At 41.3% G+C, this 25,905-nt stretch overlaps 1 protein-coding gene across 4 annotated transcripts in view; it reads left to right on the forward strand.

The window, feature by feature from the left end:
• The window catches only part of NUP93 (nucleoporin 93), a 104,024-nt gene that overhangs the window by 32,976 nt on the left and 45,143 nt on the right, over positions 1–25,905 (forward strand). The window contains exon 1 of one of the 4 annotated variants that reach the window (XM_049622162.1): positions 23,683–24,590. The exons of 2 other annotated variants lie outside the window; for them this stretch is intronic. The gene's annotated coding sequence lies outside the window, so the exon portion shown is untranslated. Of the gene's footprint in view, positions 1–23,682; positions 24,591–25,905 lie in introns of those variants that run through there. One more of the 4 variants, XM_049622161.1, reaches the window with a different exon arrangement.

The following is a 25,905-nucleotide window of genomic DNA, read 5'->3' on the forward strand; positions in this document are numbered from 1 at the left end:
TGAGCGGGAGAGGGGCAGAGAGAGAGGGAGACACAGAATCGGAAACAGGCTCCAGGCTCCGAGCCATCAGCCCAGAGCCTGACGCGGGGCTCGAACTCACGGACCGCGAGATCGTGACCTGGCTGAAGTCGGACGCTTAACCGACTGCGCCACCCAGGCGCCCCGGGATCCTTATCTTAATCACATATGCAAAGATCATATTTCCAAATAAGGTCATATGCACAGGGACTAGGAGTTAGGATTTACACTGTCTTTTTGGTGGGGGGACACAGGTCAATCCACTACACGTACAGTGCCAGAAATTTTAAGACTAAATTAACTGTAATTAATGAAACATCATCAAATCTAATTCTTTCATAGCTGTATGGAGTATTGGGCTAAGACATCTATTGCTAGTTGTTCCAGTGATTGCAGACCTCAACCAGATATCTGATCTCGCCCTCATCATTCTCTTTGGGGCCTTTGGGAAGACCCCTATCTGACTTCAGAGTTTAATAGTAGTTACTCTTTCCAAACAGACTAACGCTCCAATGTGTTTAACATCTTCCGTTTTCTTTCTTTTTTTTTTAAGTTTATTTATTTATTTTGAGAGAGAGAGAGAGAGAGAGTGAGTGAGTGCGCGTGAGTGGAGAAGGTCAGAGAGGGAGAGAGAGAATCCCAGGCAGGCTCCATGCTGCATGGGGCTTGATTTCATGAACTGTGAGATCATGACCTGAGCCAAAATCAAGAGTCAGATGCGTAACTGACTGAGCCACCCAGGCACCCCAAGAGATATCTATAGAGACATTTTTCAAATAGAAACAGTTTACTTTTCTAAAGCATTACATACTAGTGTTTGGAGTATGTATCGGTCAGATTAACTTGTGAGACTTTACTGCAGTGTGGGGAATAAACTTAAGAATTCCCTGAGCTTGCACCAATGGGTTAACAAGGCATAAAGAATTAGACAACCATAGGATGTACACACCCAAGTTTGGGTAAACAAGATTAGATAAACGGGGCAAAGGCCCCCAGTATAGGACAAGTGGGGCAAAGGCCTCCAGTATAGGAGGTATAGGTATAGGAATAGGGAATCTCAGGATGAAAACATCCAAGATGAGGTACACAAGATTAGGTATTTAGGGTGGAAACACCCCCCAACTTAGTACAATAGCAGAAAGCTGCTTTCACTGGAAGGAAGGACCAACTTAGGTAAATGGGTAAATAGGGCTATAGACTGCTGCAGGGCGAAGTTGCCCAGAGCAGAGCTAGTTAGCAAAAGAAAGGTGCCTTGTTGACCCTGAGGTAGCATGCTCTGTCTTTCTTGTCCCCTAGACCAGTTTAGGTCAACAGAGGTGGTGCCTCACTTCTGCTGTAAGTAACCTCTCGCCTAGTGCCAGGATTTTCTTTTGTATTAACCCAAACCCTTAACACCACCTATCTTCAAAACCCCCTTTTCCCTCACACCCATGAGTTAATGTTCATGATTTCATTGTCTCTTTGTGCACGCCCATCACCACGTTTGTGTCTTCGGATCCTAACAGAACAGAGCAAGGACCCTTAACTCGGGGCTCTTGTCTCCTCTTGGATGTTAGCCTCTCTCGCATTTTTAATCCTGCATCCCGCTTTCTTACTGGACAAGAGAGAACTCCAGACCCAGAGTCTGCAGTGGTAGCCAGTGGTAGCACACTGCAGTAGAAGGAGCTGTCTTGTGTGTGTGCATGCATGCACGTGTGGGTATGTGTGTGCATGTGTATATTTGTACTTCAGCCACCTTTCTTTAGCCTAGAGTAGTGCCTCTGAAATGTCCGAGGCCTCACTTGTGAGGCTCTCCTCATGTGCGCTTCTTTCACGGCCTTCTCAGATCTCTCCCCACAGCCTACAAATACAGTGTGTCCATTTTATTGCCTAGGAAAAAACCAAAACTTTCCAAATGTTTCCCCACAAAGTAAACAGAAATTGAGCTTATGTTCGAATTAATTTAGCAGTCCATTTGGATCTTACATAAGTGATTCTTATCTATTCAGATCCTTCTACCAAAAAACAAAAAAACAAAAAAAACCCCAAAACACAAAAACCCAAAAAAACAAAAACAGAAAGAAGGATCCTGTACGGAAGTTCTTCATAATCTGTGTAAATTTCCAGATGGAAATCTGTCCTGCCCTGTATGAGTAAAGAGAGAATGAAGTCTTAAATAGTGGATAAAATAACTGTATCAAAATTGGAGCCAGAGAAACTGATTTATCAATTACAAGGCTAATGATGCAATAATAATTCACTTGTCAGACACTTGTCTTGCCTACCACATTGCATCCATAATAAAATATTCATTGTTTCCTTCCTTTTTCTGCCCTTGGCCTTGGCAATGTAGAGTATGCTCAGACCACTCTTAGCTTATGTTTTAAATAATCAGAAGAAACTAAATAGCTTTAGTAAGTATAAAAATGAATCACTGCTTGTGTAACCCATTATCACCTAAATTGTTATTTTCCCGGTTTATCTTTTAATTTTATATCTTCGGAATTAAGAGACTGCTGCTTAAATGGAGCTATATATAACAGCTAAGCAGAAAAGTGGTTGTGTTGCTTACTAATTGTGTGTTTGTAGTACTGGCAAGTTGTTAGTGGGGAATTGGTTCCAGAAATCCTGTGGCAGTTTGTTTTGTTGGAAAGAGGGTCAGACTTGCCTAGAGTGATTAGTGTGCTAATAGCAGCTCTTCAGGAATATTACTGGCAAAATATTAATATTGAGGAAGAAGTGTGGTAAGCTTTCCCTCGCTTAAGCCAACTGCGGGAAGGTGCAGTCTGAAGGGATGAACGATATCTGATCTCTGGAATTATTTTTAAGTAGCCCTTTTCATTTGTTTCTAGAAATTGAAACTACTGAGCGTGTATACCGAGGACAGGTCTGACCAGAGCTGCTTTCGTAAATATAAGGAAGAGATGGGGTTCGTTCATTAAGAGTTGCATCTGTTTGCATGCTGATAATTTGTGTAATAGTCCTGAGAAATGTTTTAAGTGGGCAAAATATACCTAGCTCCCCTGTTGTTTCAGCTGTTAGTATGCCTGAGCAGGCTTTTCTGTGGTGGTGATCTAGCCCAAATTGGATGATTAGAAATTTTGAATTGATGGCACCCTGAAGAAATGAGATCTTGCTCTTTAATTGTTCTCACGTAATATAAAAATGTAAGAGAATCTAAGAGCATGAAGGTTTTTAGTTAAGCATTTGTCTTTATTGACCTCCTTGCTTATATTCCTCTTGCCCCTAAAAGAGTCAGTGGGAAGTTGATGGTAACCTTTCTTTTGAGTTTTTAGAGGACTTTACTGGATATTTGAATCTTGCCCTTTTGCGGCTTTGTAACAGCTGCTTATCCTGGACTTAAATCAAACAACCTATAGCTAATGTCTTGGGTTCACACTGGCTAATGAATCCATTTCTCATGGGATCCAGAGCCCTGCTAGCTGGAGAGAAACCTTTTCCTGGAACAAACACCAGGTACGTTTTAGGCCAGCATTCAGTTGCAGTGGCCAGGCTGCATATGGAAAAGACCTCCATCTCACTGTGCCTCAGCTTCTTGTTCAGGGCGGTCATGGTGCCAGGCTTTGTCTCTTGTGTGAACACTGCAGTGTCCACGTCACTCCCACTTAACAAACATATTTGCTATTCCTTGTCGCTAAATCCTGACCCAGGGTAAATCTCAGAGCTGGTAAAAACCAGTAAACATGTAAAAAAGAAAAAAATAGTGTCTTCCCAGAAGCTGGTTAATATGTCATCCTGTTTTGTGTTTGTAATTAGGTATTCTGATCCTGATTACTGGGGTAAGTACTGAAATGATTTAATTTTTCTGCCTGTCTGTGATAAGGGAAAAGGTAGGCATTGTGGTCTGGTGGAAAGTATGCAATTACATTAAAGTATCCTGTGAATGGAATTAAAAATGGTAACTTTGGAATAAAAATGGGTGTTAAAGGCGTCGTCTGTGGAAAATGTGAAAAACTGCTTTTATGTGAGCCAAGGATATAAGATTTCAGCCTTTTTACTTATCCATTCACACTTACTCCTGAATGCAGGGCTTTCAGAACAAGCAAGTAAATGGATGCTGAATGCGTTCTGAGCAAGCAGGAAATGACAGGCTTCTTTGTCTTCTCGGAGGTTTCTTATATCCTGTAGTGAGCAAGGGAATATCAATTACCAACTAAAGAAGAAAGAAGTTGGAATGGTTCTGTAAAAGTGTTTTAGAAGAAGCCCATGGCTAAAATATTTATCTAAGAATTTAATAGAGCACTTCAAATATTGGCCAGGCCCTGGTGCCTTTGAACCAGAGTTGAGTCATCCCCTCCCTCCTTCATGAGCTGTCTCTTAACCTGCCGATATCTATTGATGCCCCAGCACTGTGGAGACGGGGAGCATATATTGTCATCTTCAGTCTGGTGTCTTTAAAAGTTGCTTGGTTTCAGGAACCAGAAATGGGCATGTCGTTTCATCTGCTGACCTATTTGATACTGGAGTGAGTGTGATTTAAATGGGAGTTAAAACCTCATTGAATATCGAACACATTACTGTAGACCAGTCTGTCGTTCTCAAATGGCAGCCCTTGACCCTGTGTATCACTTTGATCCGCTTGCTGCGGCACCCTGTGATCTCTTATTTCTGTTTTGGATTGTTCGATCTGAAGCTTTCCAGGCCGGTAGCCTGATGTGGCTCCTTCCATTGTTATCAGTTGCAAAGTGTGGTTCTTCGGTGACAAAACTCTGGGGTCCAGGTTCCTACTGTATCCACTAAAAATCCACATTCTGTGAAGGAAGTGAGAGGGAGCTCAGACAGGGGAGACCCCTGGTTTTGCTTCTTTTTGTTTGTTTGTCGGGGACCAGGAACAGAAGAAGCTGGGAGAAAGTCTGGGCAACATCCTTCACAGACAAGACCTGTATTAGAATTTCTTTTGCTGCAGAGCTCTCAGAACTAGTATGTATTGCTTTCTTTTTAAGCTTTTTCCCCGTTTCACAGATGCTTGGCTTCCATCTTGTACTTCAGATATGGAGAGGTTCAGTGAGCCCCTCAAGCTCAGGTTGCTGGCAGCCGAGCCGAGACTAAGGCCCTCAGTTCTGACAGCCCCAGGTCTGCAACGCTAACGACGCCACTTTAATTATCTTGGAGGACGGAAGGGCGAGGCCTTGCCTCTCACTGTGGAGTGGCTGTGGGCTGAGATGCCATCAGCCAAATCCTGCCTGTGCTTTTGAGAGAACCGCAGCCCTGGAAGCACTGCCCGGAGGCTGCTGCGCGGGGCTGGGCGTGACACGGCTTCCAAGAACTTGTACAGAAAGAAGCCTGGTCATATGGAACATATTGACAACCAGCACCAGGCAATTCATTTAATTTATAAAACAAAGGGGAGGATTAGGTCAGCAGAATGCAAGTGGGAGGGTGGATTTACTGACTGATTTTTATTATTACTACCTGATTTGGTCTCTTTCTTTGAGTGACATGAGCAGGATATGAGGGAGAGTTTCCTCTACTCCTCCCTTTTCTTAAAAAAAAAAAAAAAGTTTGTCTACTTTAAAATGCTGTCACTATCTTAGGGACAGGCAGAAATGGCCATGAAGGTTATAATGTGCTTGATTTGTTCAAGGTACCAAAATAATCTGGTGTGATATTATCTGGGAGCACTTTGTCTTCTGCCAGGTTTTCTCTTATCCACGGTGCATATCAGTCTCCCATATTGTATTAGATAGGACCAGCGCAGGACCTGGGGATCCTTGGTTTATGGGCATTCACAGTAGCACTTAGTTCTGTGACAGGGTCCCAAACTGTCCCAGAGGTCTTCACGGCGAAGAAGTATAGTGGTGGGTATTTTTCTTTTGGAAGGTGTTTACTGAATCGGTGCCTCCCAAACGAGTTTGTCTTAGGCTGAGAGATGCTCTTAGAAAAATACAGTACAAATGAATTACCAGGAGAAAAAAAATGAAATAAAAGACATGCAAAGGATAAGCCTTAGTTTTTCTAATTAAATTCAGTTGACATAAAATTACTCCATCAGCTTGCTATAAAAGTTCTACATGCTTATTCTCTGTTTGGCACCACCTATTTGGGGACTGGTGCTCCTTCAACCACACTTTGAGTAGCGCTAGTTTAAATAGTTGTATTTCCCCCCCCCCCCCCCCAACCTATCCTCTTTCTCCCTTTCCTTCCTTACTTTTCTTCCTTTCTTTAGTTTAAGTGTTTCCTGCTGGTGCAGTGAATCATGGCACTAAAGACAAGTTTTAATTCCTGTCTTCTGTTTTAGCCCAGCTAATATTGAGGAGGCAGAGCTAAGGTTTACTGAACATTTATTTTGTCAAGACACTATACTAGGGGGTGCCTGGGTGGTTCAGTCAGTTGAACGTGCGACTTGGTTCTGCTTCAGGTCACGATCTCAAGGTTCATGAGTTCAAGCCCCACATCAGGCTCTGTGCTGACAGTGCAGAGCCTGGTCGGGATTCTCTTTCTCCCTCTCTCTCTGCCCGCCCTCTGCTCGCTCGCTCTCTCTCTCTCTCTCAAAATAAGCAAACTTCAAAAAAAAAAAAAAAAAGACACCGAACTAAACACTTCCTGGGTTTCCGGTAACTATTTCAGGCGTATACCATTGTCAGCTGCATTTCACTGATGGGGAAACCTAAGGCCTGCAAAGGCTAGATATGCCAGACTTGAACTCCTTTCTGTTGGTTTGAGTTCAGTACTATGGCCTTAGTCCCCTGGGTTTTAAATTTCATTTGTAGGTCAAAGCTGTTTGGTAAAGAAGTGAATTTTCAAGATATATTTGAAAGAGTGAAGTAGTTGAAGTATTTTAGTAGAAGTACTGCTCAGTGATTGCTCATTTAGAGCAAAATAAAGGCTAGAAAGCCCACAGTGAATGGATGTGGTGGGCATCACACTTATTTATATACGCTTAGTAGTCAAATCATGTTGACTGAGGGACAAAGCTGGAACATGCTTTCTAAACCTTTACACAAATCCCTGCTGGTTTGGGGGTGTTGGGGGTGGTGGGGGGAGAGAAGTTTTGCAGGAAGGCCAAACCTGCTTCATCTGTTTATCTCCAGGTGCTTGCTTTTTTGCCATAGTTTTGTGCTTGCTGAGCTGTCAGTTTAATTTACTGTCTAAAGCTCAGCCTATTATTCCTCGGGTTTGCTGCCCTACAGGTATACTGTAAAAGGTTTCTGTGAAATCCTAGAGTAGCTTTTAGTTTCGAAATGCCAGTGCTTTGTGCTTGTGAAAATAGGTTGTGTTCAGCTTCTTGCTTGATCATCTTTGTTTTGTTTTGCTTTGCTTCTGAAGCGGAGCTCGAGTTAGAAGAATGATGCTAGAAGCAATTTAAAGGGCACATCCAGTTTTTTACTGTAATCCTGAACTATTGATTGTTGACTTATTTGTAGGTTTAATGCAGACCCATTTCCTTACTTAGCGTCTGACTGGCCATTAAGCTCTGGCAGTGTGCCGGAATGTTGAAATCTTGCATCTTATAATATGATTTGGCTGTCTAAGGGTATTATGTGTGTTTGGTTTTTATGGACACACACAAGGCCCTTAACTCTGTGTGTGCTCCAGAATACAGGAAAGAATTTCTCTACAGCGAAATTACTCCTGTCTAGGAGACAACACAACAGTGAGGTGACCTGGAGTCGTGTAGATTGGTGCTCTTTGGACTACCTGGCTCTTGAAAATAAATACAGACTAACATAGCGGAATCTCGAAGAGAAGGCCAAGCAGGGAGCTGAAAAGACATGGTGGTGATCCATAGTAGGGCACAGTTAGGCACTCCCGTGTAGGTAGCCCTCAGCGTGTGCCTGGTGCCACTCTCCTTGTATGAAGTCAGAATTAGAGTCTAGCCAAGGGGCTGGTAAAGTGTTCTTACGGAGGGAGCTAGGCTTAGAGAGGTCGGAGGAGAAGTAATCATTGTCTGCAAAAGACTTTTACCCTCCTCTTTCATGACCTAGACACCTCTTGACTGGAAGAGAGGGTGAAGCCCGAGGGAGTTACTGACAAGAAAACATTAAATTTGGGATTTTGAGAGTGTGAATAGGAATTGAATGGCTTTAGAGAAAATCCGGTTTTCCCCCTAATTACAAAAGTAAGACATGCTTAATTCAGAGAACTTGGAAAATGGCCCCCAAGTACACTTTCTTGACTGGCTGTATTGCCCCTCCAAGTTGTCTGAACAGCCGGCATTTGGAAGTGTTGGATTGTTTTGACCAGGTAGTTGAGATTATAGAACATCAGTTTGAAGTGACAAGGAAAATTGATTTAATGGAGAGATGATGGATTAGTCCATGAAGTATGTGTTAGAGATCGGCTATAAAAGTGACCCTCATAGTTCAGAATTGGTCAATTCTTACAAAACGACATACAGACCTTTCCTTTATTCTGTAAAAGTAAGGCTTCCTAACGTGTGAAGGGGGATCTGAGACATGGCCGGTTTTATGAATAACTATTATGTCATTTTACTACTCCCCTCAAACCATTTGAAAGAATGGTTATCTGTGACTTTGTCCTAATTTGGAAGATGTAGGGGAAAGGAACAGGCCAGGACTATTATGTGAACTTTGAGTGATACACCATAATAACTCTTCCATTTGTGTGATACTTTTCAGTGGGCTTTGCCCATCACCGTCTTCTTTCTCGTGGTGGAATGGGTTGGATGGGTGTTGGCATTCTGTTTATTTAGAAGGAGAAGATACTGAAACCAAGATGGAGAGTTTACTTACTATGTAAAGGTAGAACTTGAACCCAGACACTTTTTTTTTTTTTAATATTTATTTATTTATTTAGAGAGCACAGGCGGGAGAGGAGGAGAGACAGAGGGAGACACAGATTCCGAAGCAGGCTCCAGGCTCTGAGCTGTCAGCACAGAGCCCGATGCGGGGCTCAAACCCACGAACTGTGAGATCATGACTTGAGCTGAAGTCAGACGCTTAACTGACTGAGCCACCCAGGCACCCCTGAACCCAGACACTTCTTAATGCATTGCCCTGTGTCCTTTTTTTTTTTTTCTTTAAATGTTCTACTTATCCTTGAGAGATACACACAGCATGAGTGAGGGAGGGGCAGAGTGAGAGAGGGACACAGAATCCGAGGCAGGCTCTAGGCTCTGAGCTGTCGGCACAGAGCCCGACACAGGGCTTGAACTCACAAGCCGTGAGATCATGACCTGAGCTGAAGTTGAACACTCATCCAACTGAGTCATCCAGGTGTCCCTTGTCCTGTGTCCTTATTATCATGCCTTGTTCAGGAAGGCATGGGATGAGGGTAAATTGCAGGTTTGTTTTTTTGTTTGTTTGTTGTTTTTGCAAAGACACTAAGCTAGGTCTTTTGTCACTGGTCATTTCTTGATGTTTTGGTCTTATCTTTCCTTTCAGACCTTTCTTTAGCTGTTTCTTTGAAGTTGCATTTCTGTTTATTCCTTTCTGTGTGGAAGATTTGCGAGTTGCCTAAATCAGTTGTAGAGATGAAAATGTTAGAAGAGTAATACCATAAACTGAATGGTGGCAGACCTCACTTTTCCCGTCTGCGGTACACTTTGGAACAAAAACGATACTGATGTTTGTTGCTGCTGCTGAATAGTTTCCAAATGCCCTTTCTGTGAAGGGGCTCAGTCTCTTGAGACTTGTCATACTAGCTAGAGCCTATCAGCCTTGTTTTTACTGTCTGAGTAGGTCTTTGGTGCCAAGCAACTGCAAAGTGGCCAACTGGAACGCATGTCATATTTGAAACTTCGGGTGGATTGGACTCTCAGAATTGAGAGCCCATTAGGGGTGAGGTTTTCTGTTTTTGTTTTTGCCAGCTTTTGCTTTCTATTCTCCCTCCCTCCTGGTTTCTTTCCTCTTTAGGCTATCCTCCCTTCCATTGTTGTTGTCTGTTCTTTTTATCTTTCCTCCTGTCTTCCTTTCATTCTCACTTTGTTTCTGTCCTCTGCGTCCCACTTTCTCTGCTCCTCTCCCCCCGAACGTTTCAGACTGGCTGTCCCATCAGGAGCAGCTATTGCTAATGGGGCAGTGTACCTCCTTTTCCCCAAGCATCTATTAGCTGTGAAGTCATGGCTGTTAGGATGGTTCCTGCAGCCTTGGAGCGTGTACGGCCACAGCTGTCTTGCAGTAGAGAGCGAGCCTGGGCCAGGTGAGAGCTGGGTGCTGTGTGAGCCTGGCCTTGCTGGCTGCCTCTACCTCACATCTCTCATTACTTCTGTTTTCAATTGCATTTGCAAACCCCCAAGGAAACGGAATTTAGTTTTATCCATCTACTTAACTTGCTTATATTTTGCTCTTTTAACAGAGCAAGGCTGATGTTCAAGTGCATTTCCTTATATTTGGCCCTTTCCTATAGCCTCTGCTGATACTCTGCTTTTGTTTGTTTTATTTTTCGTGCCTGACTCAGTTTGATATTGAGGATTTGTAAGAATTTTCTCTACGTAGCAAACTAAGGTTTTGGGTGAGGGTGTTACAACCTTTCATTCTTTTTGAGGATTGGTTTTACATTAAAGCCAGGTCCTAAGAAGAGGGAGTTATGGGGAAGAAAATGACCAAAGGAAGGAGAATATTTGAAATTCTTTCTCATGTTTCGGGAATTAAGTTATAAATTAATCTAGCTCCCAGTTTCATATGTGTTCTTCACCATTTGTTAACTATTCATCCAACTAGCTCGTTTCTTGGTGGGGGAGGAGGAGTGTTAGGGAATGGGGTTTATTTTGGAGCAGCAGACATATTGCAGAGCCCTTCAAGGCATCTAAGTTTTTCACTGGGGGTTAGGAAGGGAAAGGAGCTGCAAATCTCATCTCTGTTTTTGTATTAGCTTTCTGCCTCAGGTTGGTTTTAATTTCCTACTCCATTCCTCTCATGCCCTGAATGCCTTTGGCAAACAGAAAGCCTTTGTTGGTTATTCTAAAGGGTGGTGCCCAGACTAGCAGCATCAGCATCACCACAAATTAATTAGAAATGCAGATTCTCAAGCCCCACCCCAGACCTACTAAATCCAGATTTCTGGAGGTGAGGCCCAGAATCTGTTCAGTAAACCCTCCAGTTTGAGATGGACCAAATTAAATGATGACAGAAGTCTAGTGTAGGTATATCCTGCTTCCCTGGCCATCTCTGCCAACTTTTAAACTTCATCCACCTGTGGACCAACCCTGAACTTGGAGCCTGCAAAACAGTGTGTTTATCTTTTCAGTGTTTGAGTCCATCAAGAATTTGTAACCACCCCTGTTTGTATCTTTGTTTCATGAAGGACACAATGATCAATAAAATATATCTGAAAAACATATATATATATATATTAAAAACTTATGACTTCTAATTGGTCATTGATTACTTTTTCACTATGGAGGTATCGACTCTGAGACTGAGGCTGTAGCTCAAAATACACTGCCTAAAAAGCAGTCAGAGCCCAGAGGGGAATGAAGAAGAGAGGGAGACAGGAAAGGGAAGTGGAGGGATTAATAATCCCATCTTTGTTAATCATCATTATCCTCTCTGATCGCTGTGAGCGGATGTGCTGTTGCTTCTGCAGATGTTAATAATTCATGGATGGACTATGCCAAAGGGAGGCCTTAAATCTCGTCTCTCAGCAGATTAAATACACCGTCTGCCATCAGTAGGAGCCAGGAGAGATGAAAGATGGACTTGTTGTTTTTCTTCATTAACCTGATTTTCTCTGCCTTTCTCTTCAGCTCCTCTCATCCTCATTTTGTTTACCTTTTCATTTGCTTCTCTATGTGCCCTCCTCCTGCATTAAGTGAGTCCTGGGGATCTTGGTTGGGTCTATTGTTAATGACATTAGATTTTACTTTTCCTTCCCTGCTAGTAACAACAGATGCCATGAGAGAAAGCAGAGAGGCAGAATAAGTATTTCCTTGGAAATGTCTAAATCAGTCTGCATATTTGAAAAATGTATTAAAATGTGCAGCCTGTGTCTTAGAAATCATTTGAAATGGCTCCTCTTTGTTTTGAAGAGTAATTCTATTATATAGGCAGTTGAAGATACACATAACATTCTTACTCCACGTAGGTCTGGTGTCATTTCCCCATGTTATAGATGAGGAGACTGAGACACGAAGTGAATGACTTGTGTAGGGCTGCCTAGAAGCCAGTTCTTAACTCCGAGACCAGTATGCTTTCCACTAGACTTAATTACCTCTTCCTTTTAGAAATCATATGTAGACAGCCTTGAGAGACATTTTATCAATATTTCACCATATTCATTTCGTTAGTGAGGCTTAAACAGAAATTAATCAGATTAAGTTCGAATAATACATAGGTAGCCAGCTTCATAAGGAACACTTCCGATGAAACTCTAAATGTACATTTGCCAAGAAGCACCACAGTCAGAGAAGGTTGATGACAGTCTGCACTTGTGTAAACATCTCTGGAGCTTCTGATTAACGACCCTCAGCAATTTATAGGTTAATCAATAAATATATGATAAGCACTCAACCCTGTGCATGAAGCTTTGTTAAGCACCCTAAGTGGATATGAGACAGTCCCTATCTTTAGTGGATTTTCAGTGTTTTAGGTTTGCCTGAGGGGATTTGCTTACCCGCAATGCCCCACTAGCAACTTAAGCGTGCAAGATGGCAAAGTAGTAGAACTGGAAATGTTGAAGCCACCACAGTAGTTTGCTGGAGGACTTAGTGGTAGGAAGCATGTTAATAAAACTGGACCATTGTCTTTGAAATGACTTCCACCCATGTCACTGCTGGAAGGCTGGTGGAGAGAAGAATGGTATGGGAAAAGCAGATTTTAAAATCAGGCTAATTTTCATAAAAAATTTCAGAATTGCAGGTCCTTTGTGTTCCTGTTGTAGAGGTGAGAGGCGTGCAGCACAGAGATGAAAACCTGACCGGGTGTTTTATAAGGCATCATAAGTTCCTGGGGCCGAGACAGGGCCACCTGTCTCGCTTGCCTTCTTTGTTGTCTGACCTGACCTGGAGCGGTGGGGGTGAAAGGCAGGGCCTCCTCTCCCCTCGGCCGCCCCTGTTGCCTCGCCGGCATCCTGTGGGGCACCTGCTTCACATTCATTCTGCTGCTATTCTCATAAGTTTTCCCCTGGTTATTTTTTGTTTATAATTTTCTTAAGGGTTGCATCCTTGAGTGTAATTTTATTATGTCTTAATGCTACATTTTGTTTATTGCGTTGAGGAATGCCATAGTCAACTTTTTAATAGGGTTAATGAAAAAATAGAATCCTGCCTACAATTTTCCTTCATAGAAAAATTTCAGGAACTGTATTTTGTATGGCAGTGAATTTGAAACCCTGACCAGATAATGGAATGCAGGTTTTTCCTGTTTAAGTCATTGAGGATTGAATAATTTTAGTAATCCTTTTCTTTCTCTTGAGGAGCCTTTTTTTTTTTTAATCACTTTCTGATCTTATCAGTGTTTTCCAGCTAATATTAGAAATAGAAAATATGTGCAGAAAAAAAATTACATGAAAGTTAAAGTTTTAGTGTCTCTTATTTAAAATAATAGTAACAATATGATGAACCTTGCTTTAGTAAGTAAATCCAAACTCTGAATATCTGCATTTATAAAGGAAATCCTGGGGCGATATTTAGCTTTAGAATTCCTTCAAATAACAGCTTCCCTACTGAATTAAAAATAGAATTTGTTTAAAAGAATTCTATTTACAATCAACCTGGTAAGAAATAACATCTGTTGTGTAAAGTACATTGGTAACAAGAACTAGTAAGCTAGAAGCCCTTCTTTTGTATCCACCATTATCCCCATGTAATAACTTAAGATGCCGTGGAATCTGGGACTCAAGCACATACTCGAGCAGTTTTTCTTGGTATGGTGTCTCATAGTGCTGTGCAAAGAGTTCTGTAAACAAGAAACCCACATCCTGAACCCAGGACCTAGACCGGGTCGCTGTGTGACCTTGGCCAGAATCTGAGTTTCTCTGTCCCTTATTTTCTTAATGTGTGCCACAGGAAATAAATGAATTGCCCCTGAAAATTCATGGCTATGATTCTAATGAGTCTTCATATACTTTCGGTTAATATATATATATATATATATATATATATATATATAAATATGTCAAAATCACTTGCTTCCTCTATCTAAATACCGAGGCTGATAGATGCTGTGTGTGTGTGTGTGTGTGTGTGTGTATGTGTATGTATGGGACAGACAGACAGTCACAGACTGATAGAAAGCTCTCCTCATTCTGAGTTTCTGAAATCTGGGACTGCAGTGAATTGCCCTGGAGGAATATTTAAGGAGAGATCCTTCCTCCTTCCACTTTAGCCTATTCCCATTAATGACTACATTTACTGGGAAACTACTTCCTGAAAACGTGTTTGAAGTGGAAATCTTACTTCTGAAATTACGTTTACCCTGGTGTGTTAAGTTTGGGCCTGCTTCTACACCCTTCTCCCACCCTTTTTGGTTTATAGGCATACCAGAGGCAGAACTGTATTCTGGGGCAGCAGAAACTCTTTAGCTTCTCCGTACAGAGGGAGCTTTCTTTTCCCTGTTTTTTCTTGACCCCTGGGCAGATGAGTTTGCATATGACCATCAGAACCTTAATTTGTTTTACTGCTAAATAATGACTTGCGGAAGTCAGCTGATTTCTATTGACTGCCTAAATCTAGGCCCTCACTTAAAACAATACTCAAGGTGAAATGTCATTGATAAAATTAGCAGATTGCTTTTTCATTCTCAGCTGATTTGTCAGGACAGATCAGCTGTGAATGCCACGCCACTGACTTTGGGCCAGGACCATCTCATCTTCCCTGAACCTCCTTGGCACTAGATAGATGCAACGGAGAAGGAAGCCGACTTTGGGAATTGAATACTGTTGGTCATGATGCTTAGTCACAGAGTAGAGTTCGGTGCATCTGCACTTTGGCCAGGAACCATCTCAGCATCCGTCTTACTACCTAAGGCTGCAGTGATCTCAGGGAGCTAAAGAGATTTGAAAGAACAAACAACAAGCAAAAGTAATATTTAGGTCCTCTTCAAGTAGTTGCCTGTATCTGCCTGGGTGGGGTCTAGTGAACACTAATACAAATCAGTGAAGTGGTTTTGTTGAGTGTCCACTATGGACAGCACTATGGTAGGCACCGATGTAATTAGAATAAACATAAATTCTGGATACTGTCCTCTGGAAGTTCATCCATCATCTTCTACCTGGAAATTCAAGACTGACCAACATTTCTATAATAGGACCAAGCTGTCCAAGGCAGTGTAAAATGACAAGACAGAATTGAATGGGAATGATAAGAGGTTCTCCATGGCTTGGGACTTCAGAGGAGAAGAGTGGGTAATGATGAATGAATTCTGGGGTATTGGGGAAGACCCCCCCCCCCCCCGGAACAGACAGGATTTGAATGGGCCTTTGAAAGATTACATGGGCATAGCTTGCAGGAAGTGAAAGAGGATATGAGAATAATAGCCTGACCAAAGTCAGGGAGGTGAGAACAGAAGTTATGTGCTAAGAAATGAAATCTGTCAGGGAGGGGGTATCAAATGTGGAAGGAGTGACTGCCAAGTAGTGGAGTGTAGGCAGCACATGCTGTTGAAAGTTTTGGAGCAGGTAAATGTCAAGAAGAAGGGGAGGGGGGTGTGGAGACCCATGGAAGTTGGATTGGCCAGTGGAAAGGATACCTGCTGAGGCGGTGTTCAGAGACAATTGTAATAATCCAGGCATGGTGATGACACCAGGACCAGGTGGGTTGGTGAGAAAACGCAGAGGAAAAGATGTGTGAGAGATGCTTGGAATAAAACATCTGCCACACTTGGTGCCTGATGGGCTTAAGAAGGATGTTCAGAAATAACTTGAAGTTTGTAATGAGGAGAAGGATTGGTGCTGTCGGTCGAGGCAGAGAAGTTAGGAAGATTAACTGGTTGAGTGTTGAGATTTCATTTCAGCTTTTGATGTTCTGGCAAGACATCCCATAGAAATGCCCCTGAAACATTTAGAGATAGGATAAGAAGCACTGTTCAGAAAATAACCCCAGACAGAATTTTCCAGAGCCTCTGGTCTAGAGGTAAGAATTGTGGCAGTAAAAATGAATGTATGGGAGGGGGAATGTTTAGCATGGGGCAAGGGAACAAGGTCTCAGTGAGGAGAGAGCAGCCAGGAGGAGGTTGGTGATGGAGGGGAAGGGAAGCGAGATCCAGCTATGCCTTAGAAGGCTAGGGGGTAGGGCACAGTAATTGCCCAACCTCACATGGCCTCTCATTCCTAACTCTTAAAAGCACTTACCCACCAGTGATATTACATTATCTTCCCAGCAGCCCAGTGAACCTGGCAGAAGGTAGAACAGAGCTCACCAGGGATCTGTCAAAGTCTGATTTCTGCATAAAGCCCTGCATATTGTCATGGTACTTTAGAGCTTTACAGTGGTTCACTTGAACGTGGTAATTTCACCTGGCGATTATTATTATAATTCTACCTGAACCACAGAATTTCGATGGCTTGCCTTTTCTTTTCTATAATCTTATTTATTAATGATAACAGGTAGAAAAAAAAGAAGGAATACTAATGCCACACCTTCAACAATGTCTCATCCTTGCTGGGTTTCAAGTGTAGGCCTAAGGAAATTGGCCCCCTTTTCTTCCTACTCAGAAATCTTTCAAACCATTTAACTATATGAAGGTCAGAGAGTCTTCAGCATCTGGATGCCGTTAAGTTGGATAAAGTGTTCCTACTTTTTTTCGGAAAAATCTTTGTCCTATACCTGTAGTTTGCTGAGAAGTTCTTTCATGGACTGATTGGTAGGATCTGTAGAAAGATGGATATAGAAATAACAAACTTGAAGCTTTTCTATCAAAGAGTCTCATTATAATGAATTCTAAGGAACTGTGTAAAGGTGTGCTTTGTTGGATTTTGCATAGAATACTGTTTGAGAATCCAAGCCCTCACCTGAAATTCGGAGATCTTTCAAATACACAGAGACCTAAATCCACTTTGTGGCAGTAAGCTCCATCTGTCTTTACACTTTTGGGCGTGTAGATTTTTTATGTAGCTTGTATCTGGTGTACAACTAGCTGTTGTAGTTGGGAATGGTGTGGTGCACAGAGGGTTTTGAAACGTGTCGATCCCTTTGGTCGGAAGGATCCGACATGATCTCCATTTGTATAAACAAGCCCATTTTTATCCCTTATATTAATAAATGCTGAGTTCATTAGTTGTCTACCCTTTTTATTCTAGTTTTTGGTGCTTGGGTCTATATAAACCAAAACAAAAATAAATAATAGACTACCAAATAAACATTTAGGAATTGATCGCTTTATGTTCAGCTAGTGATAAAACAAGTAGAGAAGTGCCTCCTTTGTAAGGTGGCTGCTTTTCAGTGTTTTTATGATCTCTACGTACGTATTCAGGCCCCTGGGGTCTGAAGCAGGTTAGTTTACACTTCTCTGTACCCTCTGCTCCAGGGTCCTTTGCAATCAGAATATTTTGCAACTCATCTGGTTTCCTAGATTGGAGGAAGACAGAATCCGAGCTTGTTTACAATTTGTTCTAGCGTAAAGAAATATCCTGTTAATTTATTTGTTGGCCGTTCTGTCGGAGAAAAATGTCTTAATAGTGACTCAGTGAGGAGGGTTTTTTTAGTAATGAAAGTGGGTTTTCTCACTCTCCTGTAGTGAACTTCAGATGTCTCCCTTGGGAATAGGTTTTAACCATCAGTAAAATTGTTTGACTTAACCACACAGAGGTTTGGGGGTTCTTTTTTTTTCTTGCCCCTTCTGTCCCCAGGCAGAGACTCCTATTGCATACCGACTGGGCTCCAATGCAGTATTTATTTGATCAGAAACAAAAGAGTTTGCTTCTTGCAACGGTTCAGAGAGAGGTCCCCCAGGATTGTCTTTTGTTCGGTAATTGGAGCATAAGCTGAGCCTGGTTAATTTCAAAGCTACCCCCAACACACATTCCCTTCCCCCCTCCTCCCTTCCTTGTGTGGTTTCTGAGCTGCTAGTGGTACCTTGTATTGGGTCTGGAGCAACAACAACAAAAGCTTGAATTGTTCAATGTTAGCTACAACTGCTGTGATACCTGCTATGGCACCTAATAGCACTGTTGGTGCAGTTAATTTTAAGTTAGGGGAAGAAACAAAACTAGAATGCTCTTCTGCTTTACAGTGCTTGTTAACGCATGCACTTCCAAATTATGCACTTGGTGCTATCACAGTGAATAAAACAAAGGAAATCACGAGTTGATTTTTATGTTAGTAGCAGAAGTTCTTTCATCGTTATGCACTGTTCAGACCCCAGTGTGTTCCTATGTTCATTCTTTTTCGGTCATGTTTTTTATAAAGGCAGAAATGTCTGCAACATCTCAACTCGGAGCATTTAATTGGCTAAAGTTCTGATGTAAGAAATCTAAGTTAATTATATTAATTGTTTTTCTTTTAAAGCAACAAAGTCTAACTTGGTTCTGCTTCTTTAAATACCAAAATGATGACTGTAGATGAATAAGAAGCCCAGGTAGCCAAATTCTAGATGCTAAGTAGCCAAGTTAATATTTGTATAAAAGTATATTACAAAATTGGCAAATACCATGTGTCATTCTGGTTCTGCAGTATAGGTGTTGGTTTTGCAATCAACAGATTGCAATTGTAGGGTTTGTGGTTTTTGGTTTTGAAGATGGAAGGGTATTTCTCTCGATTTTTTTTTTTTCCTGCAATCTGCACCATGATAATGATGGTCCACTACCTGACTAGCCTGACTTTAATCATCTGATGCATGGTTCTTCGTGCAGTTTGATCTTTGCTTTTTCACAAGCTTTCTTGAAATTGCACAGTTCTTTGCTGCATTGAGTTTCTTTTAGTGACAATGAAAAGCATATGTTAGTATTTTAATGTAGTCTTTGATTTTCAGGTTATACATTAAAACACAGAAGAAAAAAAAATCCTGTCTGAGGAGCTCTTTTAAAAACCAGTACGGTAGCATGGGAATATTCATTACTTACACATCATATATTTTTCCCTAAATGTTGTACGAAGAAGTGACAGTTGAGCCGAGCATATGTTAATAAAAGGTCTGCATTTTCCTGTGTCACTGACAGTTTCATTGGCTGTATATTCCTGAAACGCAAAATAGCCTCAGTTCTGTTCAAAGCTATAATTAATCTGAATAGTTATTTAAACAGTATTGAAATCTTTTAACTACTGAGAGGCCAAACATTTAAGATGGTGAATGTACTGTTCTGTTTGAAGGATGGTGCAGTTGATGAGGGCACGGCGATCTGAGATGCTTGTGTATGTTGGATCTACACATCCTGTAGGCTAAAATGGCAGAATCTGTCTGCTGCTGTATAAAATCTTTTAACTACCATTTATTTTAGCATCATGGCATGTGCAAATTCCTGCTGCTCAGTTAAGGGACCAGCTTCACAACTGGTGTTACAATCTGTGGCCACAGCATTGCATCACAATGCAGCAAATGCATTTTCCACATTAACCAAACATGACAGCTGAAGCGATTATTAACCATGCAAGATGTCGGAAGTCATCAAAAATTCACATCAGAGTAATTGCAGTGGCTTGGGTCGGAAAAGAAAAAGTATCATAGCATTCCTTGCCTACATGTTGTCTCTCCCCCTCTTAAATCTTAACTTGGTACAGTCCGTTAACAATAAAATACCCTTCTGTAACCTATAAACTGTTACTCCCATCAGTTTGTGCTTTCAAACTGATAGCTGACTTCTCTGAATTTGTGTGGAGCAGCACGAAAGATGACGCTGTGCCCCAGGGGCTGCAGGACACCCTTTTTAAGGGGACCCTGCAGTCTCATTGTCTAATTGGACTCTTTAATGCTTCAGTCATATCACATTTGCAGGGTGTTCTCTTTTCCTTTTTCTTCTTTCTCTCCTCTCTCCATCTCTCTCCTCTCTCCCTTCCTCTTCCTTCCCCCCCCCCCACACCCCCTGAATTCTGGCTGTCTGGAGTGGGAAAAACTTGAGCACTGGTTCCAACGGAGCTCATCCCACATAGAAGGTATGGAAGAGCTGCAGTGACCAACAGCATCGACTGGTCTGTAACTCCTAAAATTTGAGAGCTGCAGGTAGGATTACCTATGTTTTGTAAAGAAATTAAGAGAAATGCACCCTAGTAAATAGAGTGACAGCATGTTGTTGCAGTACCTTTGAAAGACGAGATCTTGGCTTGTTTAAAATTTCAAGGTAAATTCAGAAGATTTAACTCATTTGATAGAAAAAGTACTTGATTCTCCTGAGAATTGTTCAGATTTGTGCCTTGTCATTCTAATATTTTTCTTAAAAAAATCCATTGGGTGGGGCAGAGAGGTATTTGCTTAAAGATTTAAATAGTTGGTTATTTTGGATTTTTCAGACTTCATCTTTAAGTAATAAGTAGTATGGACTTTGTAAGGTTTTTTTAAAAAGATGCATGTGAAGTGTAGAATTCTTATATGAGGTAAAATATTAAAATAGAATTTCCTTTTGATAAAACCAGATCCTTTGGGATTGTAGGTGACTGTGTGTGTGTGTGTGTGTGTGTGTGTGTGTGTGTGTGTATTATGCCTTAATCATTTATATTTTGTTATAGGGAGGAAGTAATATTGGAAGTATTTGGGATTATCTCACAGGAAATGCTTTAGCATAAAGCTTTAAATAAGAATTAAATAATAACATCAAAGATATGGGTTTTTAAGTATTATCAGGTAGGCGATTTAAATTAAGGTAGTTACTTTTTCTTTCTTAAATTCATCCTCAAAAGAGTACGAGTCCTTTAAGTATATTTCACATTTTTGGTGTAGAGAATGTGATTTCAGTACATGAGATGAAAACTTCCTAAGTCATGTAAGCATTATCTGGAGGGTAATAAAATTATAAATGTTGCCTATAACACTTTTAATACCTTGATTAATATCAGAGTTGAAAATGCTTTTAATCAGCGTTAAAAAGCAGCTTGCTTGTTGCCTTCCCTTACAAACAACAGAAAAAGACAGTGATGTATAGCTTTTTATCCCAAGGAATGTATTTGTATCATGGGACCTGTAGGGTCTAGACTTCTTTCTGCAGCAGGGACTTGGAAATTGCTCATCTAGTTGAGAGATTAAGCTCTCTTCAGAGGTGGGGGACTTTCTGTACTCTTAACAATAGGAAGATTTGAGGAGCTGTCAAGTGGGGAACGGAGGAGAGCTGCTCAGGGAAGGGAGAGGAACTGAGAATTTTGCTCATCTCAGCATTGGAGATCTGGATTTGCCCACGACTAAGATTCCTTTAAAACTCTGACCCAGTGCAGCATTGCAAAGAATTGATTTGTGAGATGAGACAATGAGCTGTGGTTTGCATTTTGTAAAGATGGAGGAAACCTCTAACACTGACCCTGTATGGGAGATGACTCAATTATCCGTGCCTTGGTACAATTGCAAATTATTTTCCTTTGTCTGAAGTGGGTGGATGCCAGCGCCTTCATCAGAGCTCCTTAATTTAATGTATGGAAAATGTCTCAGCCACCATTTTTAACAATTAGCTGTATCATGGTTGAGGTGAGCTGCATTCTGAAGGCAGCTGCAGGGCCATTTCATTTACATTCGGCTCTGTGGCACAAGAGCTTTGTGACTGTAAAACTCAGAAAATGAATTTGCATACCGCATAGAAGAGTTCTCTAAGAGGGTGGAGAATATTCTCAGAAAGAAAATGGAATCCTTTTGTCTACAGTAAGTATTTCTCATATACTCATATAGCGGGGAGAGATTGAAAATTTGTCTTTGGTTGAAAGGGCAAAATAGACTTTTAAATGAATGCTGCAAATATTAAAGGTGTAACAGAGGTTCTTGGGTGTATTTTTTTTATGTGTGTGTCAGAAACCAAGTGTGAGATATATATACATGTGTGTATATATATATGTGTTTGGAATATAGGTTCTATGAATGATTTTAACACATGTTTTCAATTCATTATTTGGTAATTTAAGTTAATGAGAGGTATGAATCTATCACTAGTCAAAAGGTGAAAATGACACTTGGGATAAAAAAAAATCCAAATATGCTATATTTAAGAGTTCAGGCATCTTTTCACGGTCTTTTACAAAGAGTTTGTTTTTCAATCCTGAAGAAAATTGCTGGATTTTAATTTAGTTTTTGTTTTGTTTTGTTTTTAGAAGAAAACCCTTCCATGTTAATGATCTGTAGTAGCTGATTGAAATATATAAGAAAAAGTGTTTTAACAAAACAAGATTTTGTCCTAAAAGATCAATAGATTGAGACTTTCACTCTCTTTAATGGGGATAATTCTTAGTGTCTTCTGTTTAATTAATAGTTGTGACTTCAAAGCTACTTGTGGAAAACTCTTGTTTGTGATTGTAAGCTTAGAGATCTTGATTCTTAAAATTAATTGGATTTGACTGGCTTATTCCTTTGTTCCTTTATGCTGTTCCTAAGAGAAGTAAGTGGATTTTAACTTCGACTTCTGTGTTTATTTTTTTTAAGGCACTTAACCCTGAAGAATGTATAGTAAGTGTATTTTACAGTAAACTGTACCATGAAGAATTTGCTCAAAATGCTTTAGTAGCTGTTTCAGGAGTTGAATCTTCACAGAACTGAGTATCCGAGAATCCTTTTAACTTGATACCAAATTTATAAAGCCAGCTGTTCCTGCAAGTCCTACTGCTCTAGCTGTTATTCATCCTACTCACTGAATGCTGGTTTTCTCTAATTGATAGATGTTTTTGAAACTAAGGGAGAGGAGGATTTCCACATCAGTCTTTTCATTGAAATAGGAAGGCTCACTTTCCTGAGCCCTGTTCAGAATCCTACAAAGATTCCATAAATCTTATATAAATCTCCGGGTTGCAGCAGAAGAGCCTAGATCTCTGTATAATTTTTGTAACCCTGGGAAGGACATTTAATATATTAATTGTTTAGATGTGTGGTAGAATGCAAAGGGATTCCTTCCCCTTGATTTTCACAAGGCTTGCACTTAGAAATAAAAGAGTTCTGGGGCAGCAAACTAGAACTCCCATTTTAGCTGCAGCTTTGCTTGCATAAAATGGTTGGTTGGATGGCTTGACGGGTGTCACAAAGCCTTCCATTGAAATTTTTAAAGTAAAACTTGGTTGAAGATTCTGATCTTATTTTCTTTCTCTGGCTTTATGTAAATCACATACAAGGTACTCTGGGGAGATAGCAGAGACCCAGTTGCTTTCCGGTGCTTTGCCTCTACCATGGTCTACTCAAGTTTGGCTCCTGGGAAGAGGCTCTCCTTTCTCATACTTATGGGGGGTTCCCGAGTCTCTTCAATCTAGAAGCTCTTCGGTTTTCTCATGCAGTTTTAGCCTAGCTGCTAATAAAGAGTCAGGGGCTTGCTCTTTTTGCTACAAAAAAAAATGTTCATATCAAACCTTTGAATGCTCTGGCAGTGCCATAATGTAGATAAGCAAGCATGTCGGCCAGCCCGCTAGAAACATTCTGTGGCACTAAGATGGCAGTGAGGAAGGAGTAAAATGGCGTCACCATGAACACTGTGATAAGAGGTGGAGCGCATGAGTTATTTTTCTTTAATCAAGTTTGAGGACACCTCTAGTAGCACTCCTTTGCCAATTTACAGTTGTTTTTTTATCCTGTTAGAAGATGGAAATTTTGAGATTTTCCTGAAGTAAAAGACTTAATTAGCATTTATATCTCAATAGCTTCCGATTGTTCCTTTTAAGAAATTGGTGACAGATATGGATAAAATACATTTTAAAATATTTCATATTAGTGCTTTTGAAACTCCTTGCTTTGTGTTTTCTTCTTTCTTTAAAAAAAACGTAGAAACATAACTTCTTCCAGTAGAGGATGGATTTTAGAAAACAGGACAGTACGAGTCTCCTTTATGACAAGATGAAGCCAGCATTCCTATGAAAAGATGTTATTTGTTTTTGAGTCTGTTTTCATTCTAGCTCTGTGTGGGCTTTGGTTATTTTATATTTAAAATATATGTTGCCACCTTCAAAACCCAAGTTCATTTCTTTGTGGTTCAAGGTATGGATTATTTTGGAAGTGAACTGTAGTCATGGTAGTAGGACAATGCTAATTTCTTACCTGTTCCCATGTCTCATGGAGTTGGAATTTCGGGAGCCGGCCTCAGAGTTTATGAAGTATTATCAGCTCATCTTGCAGTTAGATACAGTACGGTTTACAGTAGTTAAATAACTTTCTCAAGGTCATCCATCTGGAAAGCAGTTGATTTGCCCTAACTTCAGGCCACCTGACTCCTTATCTTTGCTGTGCTGTGTATGCTACTGTCTACATCTGATTGCCTGTCTTTCTCTTTGTGGGCTCACTGGTGACTGGTGGCCCTAATGGATTGAGCTTTCGGCAAAACCTATATTTACTTCAGCCGCTTAACTCATGGAGATGTTCCTACTCGTCTTGCCAGAAATGACTTAATTGAACTGTGCCTGGAGTCTTTCCGGGCCTGTGTTGATAGGCATTTATAAATTTGTCATTTATAAACGAACATTGAAAAATAAGACATTCTGCAAGTTGAGCTTTTAGGTCCATTATGTTGTCTCAGCTCAGAGGAGGAAGTGCTCATCTCCTGGGATAGTCATGAGCGTCACATCCGTCTGCCCCGAGCTTCGATGGAGCCGGGCATTCTGACATCCCCTCCCAGCAGATCATTCCTCCAGCTGTAAGGTATGAGGGATCCCGTAGTGCAGGCTTGTCCCTTTTCCTAGTAAGGATGGGCTGGGCGAAAAGTCAGTTTCAGGCTGTTTGTATTCGTAAAGTGGTCTTGCTCTCTCTCCCGTTGTTTGTATTTGCCACTCCAGCTAAGCAGTGTTTTCTGTTTCCTGTACCCATGGTGATTAATGGTGAATGGTGTATCCTGTGGTATTCCCTCAACACTGACAGGGTGAAGTAAAAACGTTTCCAAGCTTGAGGTTTTAGAGAGTGCAATCCCAACGACTGTTAGCAGGGCAGAAGCGTACCGTGGCAAATTCCACGCAAGACAACGGAAGTTAGAAAAGTCTCTGGCTCGTTTTAGTGGACTCCAGACAAATGTCTGAAAAAGAATTTCTGAATAAGAAGAAACTGCAGCAAAACCAAAGCTCCCTTTTCTGTGACGGCCATGATGATCCGTCCCGTAGGCATAGGCAGTGCTGCATAGTGGGAGGGGCTGTGATTTCCGACTGCAGTGTGAGTGACTGACACCGTGTGCCAGTAGGGAGTTAATATGACACGTGGTTCTCAAACATGGCCTTCCCCAGCGGCGCGCCTTTTGCTTGCTAAGTAGAACTGGATCTTGAGCGCTGTGGAGACGGCCTGGCATGGCCTGGCCAAACCCACTAGGTTCCCACCTCACTGGCTTGGAGACACACCCTCCGCTGTCAGCTCTCACAACCCCCCAAATCTTGCTTTTGTTTCCTGTTTCCAAAGGGAAAAGACACTAGATAGCAAAGCAGGGGATCTGTGGCTTGTTTTTTTAATACAATATGAGGTTGTTTTACTGAGTTCTTTTAGAGTTGGTTTGGGGGATGGTGGGGGCAGTGGTGGCCACGATAAAGGCCATTATTGGAGCATTCCCATTTTATACCGCAGTGCGTTTTGAGTACCCAAGGTTCTTTGAATGTGGACCGATCCATCTCCAAGATGGGAATCAGTTCCTCAAAGACCTATTAAAACATTTTTATCATCCCTTAATGCGTATCCTCCTTTTCTTACCTTCCTGTCACTTCAGGTGGCTATGGGATTAATATTTTTTCGATCTGTTCATACCCTTGAGTGAGGAGAGGGTTCTGGTGCTGGTTTTTAAAGCCAGACATACTTTGCCACACTGTTACATACCATTTGCAAAACTACATTGAAGTTTTCTTTTCAGAATCCCCCCTGTTCTTATGTCCCCAAAGGTTAGCCCGAGCAAGTGCACTAGTTTTTTTTGGTGATGGCAGGGAGGAGGGTGCGCAGGGAGATAAAATGTTCAGAGTTGCTGACCTTGCTTTCTCCCATGGGG

Source organism: Panthera uncia (genome assembly GCF_023721935.1).
Source record: "Panthera uncia isolate 11264 chromosome E2 unlocalized genomic scaffold, Puncia_PCG_1.0 HiC_scaffold_19, whole genome shotgun sequence".
NCBI classification, from domain to species: domain Eukaryota; kingdom Metazoa; phylum Chordata; class Mammalia; order Carnivora; family Felidae; genus Panthera; species Panthera uncia.